The sequence below is a fragment of the Microcebus murinus genome, chromosome 12, assembly GCF_040939455.1.
Source record: "Microcebus murinus isolate Inina chromosome 12, M.murinus_Inina_mat1.0, whole genome shotgun sequence".
NCBI classification, from domain to species: Eukaryota; Metazoa; Chordata; class Mammalia; order Primates; family Cheirogaleidae; genus Microcebus; species Microcebus murinus.
The window spans coordinates 71,679,939-71,694,545 of NC_134115.1; the positions used below are offsets into that span (position 1 = coordinate 71,679,939).

The window sequence follows — 14,607 nt, forward strand, 5'->3', positions numbered from 1 at the left end:
CTTTTGCTGTTTTGGTGAACTCAAGTGCTGTAAGTGCTTAAAATGCCATGTGACCCTCACATCTCTGAATGATCAGTTTATCTCTCAGTAAATTGCAGTTCACAATAAAAAGTGATCTCTTGTGGTTCTCATGCATTTTCATCATGTTTAGTGCAATACTGAAACCTTGAATGTTACCACGGGACCCATATGAAGTGCCACGAGTGATGCTGAAAGTGCTCCCCCAAAGCAGAGAAAAGTCATGACATTACCAAAAAAAAGTTGAATTGCTTGATGTGTATGGTAGATTGAGGTCTGCAGCTGTGGTTGCTTGCCATTTGAAGATAAATGAACCCAGTGTAAGGACTACTTAAAAAAAAGAAAAGGAAGTTTCTGAAGCCATCACTGAACCTATGCCAGCAGGCATGAAAACCTTGTATTTTTTGCAAAATGCTTTTTATCTTGTATTGAAAATGCGGCTTTTATGGGGATGTGGGATTGCTGTAAGAAAGGCATACCTCCAGACTAATATGATTTGAGAAAAAGTGGTCATAGTGTGACACAACTCAAAGCAAAAGGAAGCTAACGGATCTGAAGCTGGAGAATTTATTGCCAGCAAAGGAGGGTTTGACAATTTTAAAAAGAGATTTGGCTTAACATATGTCAAGATTCTGTGTTCCCTAAGTGGCATTTAAATTGATATCTGGAAATGCAGCTAAAAGTGGTCTTTGTTACAGGCAGCTTGATGGATGCTCATGGGATAGACCAATAAAACAATGTTGTTCAATTTTAATAAATTTCTGTAAACCATTAAAAAAATGGCAAGGTAACAGGAGAAGGCGGCGTCTGCTGACCAAGAGGCAGCGGATGAGTTCCCAGATACCATTAAGAAAATCACTGAGGAAAAAGGATATCTGCCTGAACAGATTTTTAATGCAGATGAAAGTGTCCTGGAGAAAAAAAATAATGGGAAAAAATGCCACAGGGGACATTCATTAGTAAGGAAGAGAAGCAAGCACCAGGACTGAAAGGAGGAAGAGATCGGCTAACTCCACGTGTTTTGTGCAAATGCAGTGCCCTTATCTATAAGACTGGTAACCCCCAAGCCTTGAAAGGAAATGACACACAACAGCTGCCAGTCTTTTAGTTATGCAACAAGAAGATCCTGGACAACGAGAACCCTTTTTCTGCATTGGTTCCATTGTTGTCTTGTCCCTGAAGTCAGGAAGTGCCTTGTCAGTGAGGGACTGCTTTTTAAAGTTCTTTTGATATTGGACAATGCCCTTGGCCATCCAGAAGCCCAGGAGCTCAATACTGAAGGTGCTGAAAGTGGTCTACTTGCCCCTAAACATAGCGTCTCTAATTCAGCCTCCAGGTCAGGGGCCATAAGGACCTTAGAGCCTCTTTATACACAGTACTTTGTGGAAAGGATTTTCAATGCTGTGGAAGAGAGATAACATCACAAAAGTCTGGAAGGATGACACCATTGAAGATGACAACACTGTTAGAGAAAAAGCCATGTAAGCTACCAAGCCCCAAATAAGTTCCTGCTGGAGAAAACTATGTCCAGATGTTGTGCATGATTTCATAGGATTCATGACAGGGCCAATCACAAAAATCATGAAAGAGATTGTGTGATATCCTAAAAAAGGTGTGTGTGTGTGTGTGTGTGTGTGTGTGTGTGTGTGTGTGAAGGGTTTCAAGGTATGGATCTTGGAGAAATTCAAGAGCTAACAGACACCACACCAGAGGAATTAACAGAAGACTTGATGGAGACGGGTGCTTCTGAGCCAGGGCCAGATGATGAGGAAGAAGAAGTAGAAGCAGCAAAGCCAGAAACCAACTGGGGTCAGACAATCTGGCAGAAGGTTCTGATTATTCAAGACTGCTTTTGATTTCTTTTATGACATGCACCCTTCTATGGCAAACAGTAGAAGAAGGATTAGTGCTGTATAGAAACATTTTTTAAAAAATGAAAAAGCAAAAAAGTTGGACAGAACCTTCTCCACCTCTTTGGACTCTGCCACCCTTGAGACAGCAAGACCAACCCCTCCTCTTCCTCCTCAGCCTAGTCAATGTGAAGGTGATGAGGACGAAGACCTTTACAATGATACATTTCCACTTAATGAATAGTAAGTATATTTTCTTTTTCTCATGATTTTCTTAATAAAATGTTCTTTTCTCTAGCTTATTTTATGGTAAGAATATAGTATATAACACATATAATACATAAAATATGCATTAATAAATTTTTGTGTTATTGGTAAGGCTTCCACACAACAGTAAGCTATTAGTAGTCTAGCTTTGGGGGAGTTAAAAGTTATACACAGATTTTTGATTATGTGGGGAGTTGGTACCCCTAACCCTCCTGTTGTTCAAGGGTCAACTGTATAATACTTGTTTTGTTGTCTTTTTTTATAGATGGGGTCTCACTCTGTCACCCAGGCTAGAGTGCAGTGGCATAATCATAACTCACTGCAACCTCAAACTCCTGGGCTCAAACTATTCTTGTGCCTCAGCCTCCAGAGTAGCTGGTACATGGTGCAGGTGCATGCCACCTAGGCCCAGCTGGTTTTTCTACTTTTTGTAGAGATGAGGGTCTCGCTATGTTGCTCAGGGTGATCTCAGCCTCCACAATCCTGTGAACCAATTCCTCAAAATAAATCTACACATACACATACACACACACATACACATACATACATACACACTATTGGTTCTGTGTGTTCACAGAACCTTGACTAATCCACCCACCAATAGCCCACATGGTTTCTGACCTGTAGTCAGACATTGCCTGCTCCGGAATCTACAATAGGTTAATCTCTAATTTAAAATGTCAGTAGTTCACGTTGCTTCTTGAAGGGTGCAATGACCTCTGATGTCTCCAAACCTAAACAAGTTTGAAAACTGCTGATTTATATAAAATGGAACTAAGATGACTTGGCCTGCCTTCCTCACTGAGTTGTTATGAGGTGAGGATCAAATGAGATTATTTAAAAAACTGGCTTTGAAAGCTCTGATATGCTCCACAAATGCATGAGATTATGACTGTCATTCATTTCACGGTAAGCTAACAGTCACTGGGCACCTAGTGGTAGAAACACTGTGGCATAAAGATGAATGACATAGTGAAGATGATTAGAGGTTAGATACAGCCTAGGTCTTAAGTTTGATGAATGGCATTTCTCCTTGGCCTGTCTAGGAAATATCTTATTCTGAATTTTGACAATGCAATTTCACTATGACAGCAGAACCACTCCCTTAGGAGACTTAGAGCACACGGCTCCTTAGGCCACCTTCTTTCTTTTTTTGGTCTTAAACCACACTTTTATATTTATAATGTGGCAAACAAATGGAGTGTTTGGGGTATAAAAGATGTAGATTTTAGTGTATGCAAGTCCATTTTTCTTGAAGCTCTTAGAGGATCAGGTATATAGCTCCACCACTTGTGACTCCTGAGAACTTTGCCACTGTCCCTCTTCTGAATGATGTTCCTCGGGACATAAGCTGTAATCTCAGAACTCTCCCAGGGTGCACTGTGTGTGCTGCAGGATGTGAGAAAGGCACTTGGACTGTGATTTCTAGCTCGCCTAGTATGAATTCTGGGACAAAAACACCCTGTCGGAGCCTTTCCTGGCACTGGAGTAGGTAGGTAATAACTTAGCCTCGTCACTTGGAAGCAGTTTGGAGCTTGATCAAAATCTTTGCGCTCCTCTCCCTCTATCTCTTCCCCAGTTGCCTTCCTCTCTTTCTCCCTTCCATCCTCCTCCCCCAAGAGATAAAGACAAACCAAGGAGCAGAGCCAATGCAGACATGCTGGGGAGATCATAGCTCCACTTTCAAAAATTTAAAACTACACAAATTAGAAGTTGCAAAATAAAACACAAGGTGTTATTTAAGTGGACTAACTGGGGGAGGCATGGGAGTAGACTGGGAGTCACTGGGAGCAGAGATAAGATGATTTGGAGAGGAGAGTTTCAGAGAGGGGTCCTCTGGCCCACCCCAGAAAATTTTATCTCAGAAGGGTTGGATTTCACACACAGTCTTCGTAAGATGTTGGGAATGTGAGCAGAGCTCCTTGGTGATCATCATATTAGACTGCTGCAACAATGGGCATGAGGGAAAACGGGATTCCTCCTTGCTAGTCGAGTGTCATAAGCCAGTGCATAGGGCACAGGACAACAGCAGGGACGTGGGTATCTGGTAGGGAAGGGCAGTGGCAACAAGTATTGAAAGTAACTTCACATTTTGTACTCCAGAGATGTCTCATGTTAAGAAATCAGAGCCCAAAAGAGGTGGTGATTTCTGGAGGAAAAGAAATGTTCAAAGGAAAGTGGGAAGAGGAGATAAGGGAAGCTTCAAGCATTGCAATTTATTTGCTGATTTTGAGACTGTAATCGGAGATAATCTAAACTGAGGAACTAGGTGCATCCTCTTAGAACAAGGGCTGGAGGCAGCGCCCAAGGCTCTATTTTTCACTCTCTTGCTACTAACGTGTCACTTTGGGTAAGTCCTTCATTCTCTGAGCCTCATTTTAAAAATCTGACAATTGAGAGAGGGCCTGGTCCTTAAGGATCTTAAAGACTTTACTAATGCCTTTTCCCTTCCAGTTACAACACGGCAGGGAGTTGTGCTTGTTGACGGGACTGACTAGTTGAGATTCTTACTGCAGATGTTGATTTGGGGAAGGACACATTTGCTGGGAGAGAACATAGAGCTGAAGGTCACCATAGCAGGAGAAGAGGGGAAATGATCGATCGTATCAGCAATAGGAAGACAAAGCAAGGGTGTGAGGTGTAGTCCAGATACAGCTGCCAAAAAGGACAGGCCTCGGGCGCACATTTACGTGAATCACCTGTTGGGTGGAGAAGGTGGCTTAAGTGTGTGAAAGGAAGTGACTGTATTGCAAGAGTCATCTTAGGGAGAAAGAAGCTGGATCTAGCCAACTCTTCTTTTCCATATTCTCCACTTAGCTATTAGGGAAACCGACGGAGGAGAGGGAGGGTGTTAGGGTCTAGAGTGGCACTCTACGATGACTCCTACAAACAAAAACAAGCATGCTTAGGAAAGGGCCTTTCTCAAACCAAGGCTCAGGTTTTCAGGGAACTCATAAGTTGTTTTTTCTTGATGTTTAGTTTCTATTAGAAACAGCATGGTTTCAAGAACACATCCTCAGGCTTTTCACAGACCCAGAAAATATTTCTAGAGTCTTGACCAGAAATTCCCCTAAGCCTATGCCAAATATTATATTGATACAATACTGAAGATTTCATCTTATCAGTTCTTATTGAATCTAAGATACCATGTTTGTAAGATATACCCTTAAATTGTCAATCATACTATGCCATATGCCATGCTATGGTAAGATACATTCTCATTTCAGAGATGTTAAAGTATAAGAAAAGTATTTTAGATTAATGACACATATTAAATAGCTTCAGTGTTAAATACTGTGATTTATGTGTAAGTCTAACTGCTTCCTATTCTCTGTTATATCTGAGGATGTGGTGAGGTGACTCTGGCCAAGTTGCTATTAATCCACAAGGCCTTATTCTGATACCTGGGTCAGAATGCTGAACACCAAGCCTGTAAAATTACATGGCAGAGTCCGCGTATTGTGTTGGTAGCAGGGGCACCAGGCGGGTAGGTTATAGCAAAATAGACTGTCTTGGCAAATTGATAGCATAGCACAACAGACCAAGGATAAGAATATGCTTCAACTCCAGTTTCAAGTGCTTGACAGTGTACATATATCAACATTGCCACTTCTTTCAGGGACATTGAGGAAGGCATAAGATTTATAAAATTCATGGAATCATGTGAGAACTTATTATTTGTGAGATCCTTACCACAGCAATAGGAGTAGGCCCTATTATATCTTCCATTATATAGATGAAGAGAGTGAGGTGTTTAAACAAGTGCTTTGTCCAAATCATGTTGCTAATTAGGAGAGGGGCTAGGGTTTGAATGTGGGTGGCTGAATTCCAGAGCTTCTGCTTTTAATCACTGTGCCCATAAATAAAAAATAAACCTTGCTATCAAAGAGGTTCAGACACATAAACTAGCCATGATATAAAGTGCTATGAACCCCAAAGGATGAAGCAATTAAGGTCAGGGATCTTACATGTTAATAAAAAGCCCGAACATGAGAGTGAATCAGCTACATCATCATTTTAAGAAGGGACATATCTTATTTTTCTGTAATTTCAGAGCATGACTTTCCTAGATATCATGCATTTGTGGATTTGTGGACTAAATAGCAATGTATTGATTCCAAGGTTCGTGGATATCAGACACAAAGCTCATTATATCATAGTCAATAAATGAGATTCAGACAAAGTTTTTTGGTTGTGGAAAATTTCAAACATTCACAAAGGTAGAGTATGGTGAACCCCCAGATGCCCCTCACTCAGCTTCAACTAGTATCAACATTTTGCTGTGTTTGCATTAGCTATAGCTGTCATTCCTGTATCACACATTTTTTTACCTTTTGTGGGGATTTGAAAGCAAATGTAAGCATCCATCTAATTTCATTTGTAAATACTTCATCAGTATAACTACCTAACATACAAGATCTTAAAAAATAATCAAAATTATCCCAACTAATGAAATTAACAATAATTTCAAATATTCATCTAATATCCATTCTGTGTCCAATTTTCCTGATTAATAAACATGATTTCAATGAGATAATATTTACATCTTTTGTGCAGCCTAGAAGTAGACAGTTCTCTCTCTGAGTTTCATTCTTGCCAGATTTGCAAAGATACAAAACCTTTCTGATGAACAATTTAGGTTATTAGGAAATAAAAATAAAATGAACATTTTTATAGACAGCACACAGAGCATAACTTTATTTATAAGGTCAAAGCCACAAGTTGATTGAAAAACAAACACCTGGCAATGATGGGTGCAAAACAGTATGTGCCCAGGTGAGCACTGCTGAGGAGGGATGCTGTGAAAATCCACAAACGTTGGTCATTTTGCACAGGAAGGCTGAGGAGGTGACTCCTGAATGCTGTTTCACTCTTTTTCTTTGATCAAAGTAATTTGTCACTACCAAATGCCTTCCAAAACCTCATCCGTACCACAATATGTAGTCATACGCTCTCTTCTTAGCACTCTTTGAACTAATGCACCCTACAAGGTAGCTATCATCATTTTATCTTTCAGATTTGTCTTTAAAAAATTTTTTTTCAGCATATTATGGGGGATACAAATGTTAAGGTTACATATATTGTCCTTGCCCACCCTCCCCCCTTGAGTCAGAGCTTCAAGTGTGTCCATCCCCCAGATGGTGCACATCTCACTCATTATGTATGTATATACCCATCCCCTTCCCCCCCACCTGCCCGACACCCGATAAATGTTATTCCTATATGTCTACTTAGGTGTTGATCAGTTAATACCAATTTGCTAGTGAGTATATGTGGTGCTTATTTTTCTATTCTTGGGATACTTCACTTAATAAAATGGGTTCCAGCTCTATCCAGGAAAATACAAGAGGTGCTATATCACAATTGTTTCTTATAGCTGAATAGTACTTCATGGTATACATATACCACACTTTATTAATCCACTCATGTATTGATGGGCACGTCGGTGCCTTTGGAAAGGCAGATTATAAAAACACAATTGAAAAATTAGGTCATTTTCTTCCAAGAAAAAGTTATGTATAGACACATACATATATATGTACACATACACACGTACCTATGCACACACAAAGATCTAAAATATTGTGTAACATTTTTGTGATACTGGGAGATCCTGGGATCTCCCCTAAATTCTTTTATAAGTTGTATGAAAGCTTTTTGCCCTCCATCAGTCTTTATTATTTCACTGTCTCCTCAGTATTTATTGAGCACTTACTATATGCCAAGTATTACCAAGTATACACTTACGGAAAAGATATGAGGCTTACCTTCAAGGAAGAAGAGAGGTGCGCAAATGCTAAATGTGTGCTATGGGCTAACCTCAGAACCTTTGTGGGGGGGCAACTTCCTGTCAGGGGGACACCAGAAGGGAGGTCTACCGCACAGGAGGCAGGCGAGGCAGCAGAAATAAAAGGAGCCAAGTGAGAGAATTCAATTGTGCCATATATCAGAAGGTGAAATGAGGAGAGAAACCAGAGAGAAGTATTTGGAATGGTTTGCAATGTTTTTAGTATGGGGGGAGGAGTTGCAGACCTACAATGGAACACTGTAGAAATGTCCCATTCTCATTTGTCCTGTGTGCACTTCACTCCTCATTGTCTCATAGGAGCTGTAAACTAGAGGAACTATTTTAAACTATATTGAAGTCTAAAGTCTGAAGAAGAACTACCTGTGGTCTAGTTAGCTTCACCCTGGAGGCAGCTCTTGGGATGGTTTGGAAGGGATTTGTGATGCCAGACCAGAAGTTCAGCTAGACCAGACCACAAAGACCGTGTCACTTCTTAGATAAGGGAGAAGGATGACTCTGACTTGTGCAGATTGTCTTCTCCTTCGGTTTACAACAGAACTATTAATAGCAAGAGATACAAAGCAGTGGGTGTGCCTTCCTATGGCCTCCCTTGCTCTGCTTGGTGGGGTTATCTGAGTTTGATGACCTTGGCAGCCTGTGTAGAGTGAGGAATAAACCAGAGCTCTCTACCTGCTCTACCTTTTGCTTTTCCAGGAGACATATTAGCCCCAACAGTCTACCCTGTTAACATATTAACATTATCTTGCTGCACCAAGGTTAGAGGCTTCTGGGTTTTGATTCTGTATTTTTGGACCTACTCAAGGTTCAAGTGTAGCTAGCTGGGCAGCGGTTGAACATCAAGGTCATGGACTTTTTTAATAAGGACAAAGAGATTTGTGGGGTGTGTGTGCATTTGTGTTTAAGAGAGTTTCTGGATATATCTGACCTTATGAATCTGCCATTCACACATGCACACACAGAGTATATTCATTCTGTTGTTGAATAACCACATTGGCTTGTTTGTTTTACTCATTGACACGTTGACGAGAAGGAACCCTGGAACGGAAAAGGGCAGAGTTTACTCTCTCAGTGTCCTATATAATAAACTGGCTTTGGGGTCAGGGTGGGAGGGTCTAGGATAAAGTCAACAGCCTCTGAAAATTCAACAACACACAGTAGAAAGAATATTTGTGGGGGGATGGCGAGTGTGATGGTGGGTTTGGTGATGACTGGGAGTAGTAAAGGAAATAACTTGTATAAAATCCTCAAGATGAGAACGCAGTATATCCAGAGAACCAAAAGCCATTCATCATGAGGTCTTCTCAATGTTGCAATTATGATTACGGAACATTTTGGACTATCCTTTACACATAGCCTGAAGTTATTTGGTGGGACTCTCCCATAAGCCAAGGCTACTTTATGATTAGAAACCTTTTCTTTTGTAAAAATCAGATATATAGACTGTAATAATAAACCACCATAGTTATAAAGCTGACATGGGGTTGAAAATGTTAGGGCCTGGTTAGTCCAGGTTCATTCTCTGGAAAGGCTGCCGTCGCTGACTGCTCTGAGCCCCAGTCTTGGGTTTAGGTGCAGGGCTATAATTTCCAGGTCCTTCCCCCCACCCCTCCCCCCCGCCCTGTTTCTAGAGTATTCTTCTACAGAATATTTCCTGGACTTATAGGCTTGGCTTCTCTGTGCCTCAGTTCTCTTAGGTGTAAAGAGGAGGGAGCTTTGCAGAATAAGCTGAGACAGGTTGAGGAAGGGCCGAGCAGAGGGAGGGCCATCGATGTTTATTCAGCCATTGCTAAATGTCGGGCATCCTCATAGCTTTTAATTCTCACGACTTTATGAGACAGTGTAGAAGAAAATACATTTTAAATCACAAAGCAGAATGCTAACTATAAAGTATGCAATAAAGACTTCAGAAGTATTTCCCCTTTGACTATCCATTTCATAGATTCTCAGTAATCCCTCTTTTAAAGAATGTAGTATGATTGAGAAATGCAAGCAGGTAGCTTTTGCCACTTTTTTGTGGTCTTTACCGTAACCCATTCTTTCAGGTTTTTCTAGTCTGTCGGTTCCCTTTTTATTAGCCTTTCTGATAGGGTACACTTTGACTTATAGAAGCATAAATCAGCTTGAACACTCTGCTGGGAAAGTAAAAGGTCCAGTGCATGTAATGAAAGGAGGAATCGTAATGATTCAGAGGATGAGGATGAGGCATGTAATTAGACAGGTCAGGACTTAGGAAGGTGGAGTGAACTCACTTGAAAATGGTTTCCATGGAGACTGGGTGTGCTCAGTGTTGCCTTTGGAGAGAAGAGAACAGCAGTTTGTACTGTAACTCTATAGACACCCAGACAGCCTATGTTTGTGTGTGTCTGCTTAAAGTGGCTTGGTTTGGTTCACAAAACTTAAGAGGCCAGGGATATTCTACCCAGGAGCATATATTTTGAGTGGCTTTGCCTGTTGTTTACTGTAGTGGAGAACAGGTAGCTGCAGTGCCAGCAGAAGACATGTAACCCTTACAATGTGTTTGCTGCTTTTCCTCATTTGGAAAATAGTCCATTTCTTCCAGATTCCATACAAGCCCACACTTTGGGCCCAGGTTATCTTTAATGGGTGGTTTATAAGATAATTAGAGGAAAAAATGAAGGTCTGAAGTTTCAGCCACTGCCTTAATGTCAGAGTTGGGAGAGAATCAGGAGTAATTAGTCAACAGCACCTGAGAACTCAAGAACAAACAGAAAGAATATTGGGGGGGGGGATGGTGAGTATGATGATGAGGTTAGGTGGTAACTGGGAGTAGGGAAAAAAAGCATATAGATAGCACTGCGATCTATATTGTAGATTTACTTTCAGTAATTTTTTTCTGTTCTTACAAAATTAGGGTCATTTAAAATTTCCTTTGTATTCTCTTTCAGATTTCACATTTTCCTAATATCGTTAAAATATACTTTAATTACATGAATTTAAGGGCTGACTGTTATTACATCCTGTGAATGTGTGGTATATTTTAAATATTCCCCATTGTTGACACTTGTTTCTAATTTTTCACTACTATAAATCCTAGCGCAGTAATGTCCCTGGACTTTAATCTTTGTGTAATAGTGACACATGGAGACCCCTAATAACTTGTAGATAGCAGAAGAAAACAGAAAACCTTGCTGATTTGTATTTGTTTCTTTCTTCTTCTGAAAATGATAGGTTTTGTTACATCCTTTCTCTTTTTCAAGCAGTGGCAGAAACTTGAAATTTATTTGACCATAGTGTACCCTAACCTATTGGCTTCAGATAATTTGCTATTCAGCTTCTAGTGCTGCTTACATCAGAGCATTAAGTATGATGGGTATTAGTTTGGAAAGGAATATATTTACTGTAGTACAGATATGTCTTTCTCGTCTGAGTTTTAGAGATTTTATTAAGAGTATTAATTTTTCCACATGCCTTTCCTACATCTACATTGAAATGATAATATGGCTTTTAGTACTTGACATTCCTGTGATATAGAGTAGAAATAACTTTACCATGGTTGAACAATTTTTTCATTCTTCCAGCAAAAACCATATTCCATTGGTTGTCATATTGATAGATTTGTTTTTTATCTATTGTTAACTAACTTTTTTTGCCACGTGGATATTCAAAAGTGAAGAGGCAGTGTTTGAATATAATGAAAAATACACAGATATTTGGGGCAGACATATATGCATTTTTTTTTTTTTTTTTTTTTTTGAGACAGAGTCTCGCTTTGTTGTCCAGGCTAGAGTGAGTGCCGTGGCGTCAGCCTAGCTCACAGCAACCTCAAACTCCTGGGCTCGAGCGATCCTTCTGCCTCAGCCTCCCTAGTAGCTGGGACTACAGGCATGCGCCACCACGCCCGGCTAATTTTTTATATATATCAGTTGGCCAATTAATTTCTTTCTATTTATAGTAGAGACGGGGTCTTGCTCTTGCTCAGGCTGGTTTTGAACTCCTGACCCTGAGCAATCCGCCCGCCTCGGCCTCCCAAGAGCTAGGATTACAGGCGTGAGCCACCGCGCCCGGCCCCATATATGCATTTTAATTTGAGCTCCAATACTTATGATTCTGTGACTCCTTCTCATCTTCATTATGCATACTTCTTATAGATTTTAACCATATAACCATGGAAAATCTTGTACCCTGAGTTTTCCCACATTTAACCTTATACCACATGCATTTTCCATGTTAGTACATTATCTTTGAAGGCTATGTAATAATGCAGCTCAGTAAAGGTAGGTCAAGGTAGCATAGTTTAGGGTTTCTCATTGTTGGACATTTTGCCAATGCCCATATTTTCACCCATAATAATAACGCTACTATGAGATTTATCACACCTAAAACTTGATTTATATTAGCTCAATGCATATAAAAATGCTTTTAAGGGTATATATCACCAAAGCACTTTCTAAGATTATTATACCATTTATCCAAAGGAAAGAAAATAAGCACTCAAAGAGATATCTACATTGTCATGTCCATTGCAGCATTATTCACAGTAGCCAAGATATGGAAACAACTTAAATATACGCTGGTGGATGAATGAAAAAAGAAAAAATGTACTTGTGTATGCGCAATGGAATATTATTCAGCCATAAAAGGATATTCTGCCATTTGCAATAACATAGATGAATCTGAAGGACATTATGCTATATGAAATAAGCTAGAAACAGAGAGACAAATACTGTATGGTCTCACATGTGGAATCTAAAATAGTCAAACTCATAGAAACCGAGACTAGAATGGTGGTTGCCAGGGGGTACAAAGGGAGGGGTGGGGGAAATCCGAGAGATATTGGACAAAGGGTACAAACTTTCAGTTATAAAATGAATAAATTCTGAGGATCTAATCTATAGCAGGGTGACTATAGTTAATAATACTGCAAGTGTATACTTGAAATTTGCTAAGAGGGTAGACCTTAAGTGTCCTTATACACACACACACACACACACACACACACACACACACAAAATGGTAACTATGCGTGGTGATGCATGTTTGTTAATTTGATTGTGGTAATAATTTCACAGTGTACACATGTATCAAATCCTCACATTTTATATCTTGAATGTATACAATTTTTGTCAATTATACCTAAATAAAGCTGGGAAAAATAAAATAGGCAAAAATGAAATTATACCAATTTAAACTTTGACTGGTAATGCATAAAATATTCTATTTCATCCCACATTTGCCAGCATTGTTTATTACCATTAAAAATAAGTCACCACTAATCTGATAAGCAAAATGGTTTCTACTGCTGCTTGAATTTGCATATTGTGTTTGTAAGATTGAACATTTTTTCACATACATGTGAATTTACTGCATTTCTTTGGCAAGATGTCTGTGTTCTTGAGCTTTGTTCAGTTTTAGCTCCCCGTTATTTGGTAAAGACGTTGTAATAAAACATGATACCTTGGTCTTTACATCTTGATTACAATTTTTTGAATGACATCTAGAGCTCTCAATTAACTCACACTGTCAAATCTGCTTTCCATTCCTGTTATGATTTTACCAGAACTTTTAGGTTTTTTAAATCCCTCTAATGCTTGAGAAAATGAACTCTAAAAACCATTTTCATCCTTTTCATATCAATATTTAACTCCCCAATCCACCTTGAATTTATTTTTGTTTTGTGTTGAGAATACAAATGAAACTATTTTCAAATTTATGCTATCAAATGCCAGTCACTCACTATTTTTCTCTCTCACTTTCTAATATTTAATAACAAAAATTTCACTAATTATTGATTTTTCTTGATCATCTATAAGTTTTTAAATAATAAAATTGAATTTATAGGTATACACTATTGCATTGATGCTTTTATAACTCTTAATCTAGCATGCACTATTTTAATTAGTATTTTTCTCTAAGATATTTTAATTTTCCATTCTGTCCTTTTCTTTTCTTTTCTTTTTTTTTTTTTTTTGAGACAGAGTCTCGCTTTGTTGTCCAGGCTAGAGTGAGTGCCGTGGCGTCAGCCTAGCTCACAGCAACCTCAAACTCCTGGGCTCGAGTGATCCTTCTGCCTCAGCCTCCCGAGTAGCTGGGACTACAGGCATGCGCCACCATGCCCGGCTAATTTTTTTTATATATATATCAGTTGGCCAATTAATTTCTTTCTATTTATAGTAGAGACGGGGTCTCGCTCTTGCTCAGGCTGGTTTTGAACTCCTGACCTTGAGCAATCCGCCCGCCTCGGCCTCCCAAGAGCTAGGATTACAGGCGTGAGCCACAGCGCCCGGCCCATTCTGTCCTTTTCTTAATGAACATTAGAATCAATCATTTGATCATGCTCTCTGTAAGAATCTTTTTTTTTTTTTTTTTTCACTATTTTACCCACGCTAGATTCAAACTTCTGGGTTTGAGCAATCTTCCCACTTCAGCTTCCAGAGTAGCTGGGACTATAGGCTCATGTCACTGTGCCCAGCTCTCCCTCAAAATTCAAAATAGCAAATATGATTGCAATTATATTAAGCCTGTAATTTAATCTGGGAAAAAAATCAACACCTTTAATCTCTACAGAATCTTTTCCATTTGCTTTTTTCTTTCTCTTTCCATGTACTCCCCTTCTGTTCCTCTTCTCCTAAAGCAGTGAGTCGAGGGTTTACAGTCAAGGTTTGGGCTCTCTGTTAATCCTCCAGGTTTTGCATTGATTATTAT

General features: G+C 39.5%; 1 protein-coding gene across 1 annotated transcript in view; it reads right to left on the minus strand.

The window, feature by feature from the left end:
* Positions 1-14,607, minus strand: part of TXN (thioredoxin) — a 335,018-nt gene that overhangs the window by 80,511 nt on the left and 239,900 nt on the right. The gene's annotated exons all lie outside the window — the stretch shown is intronic.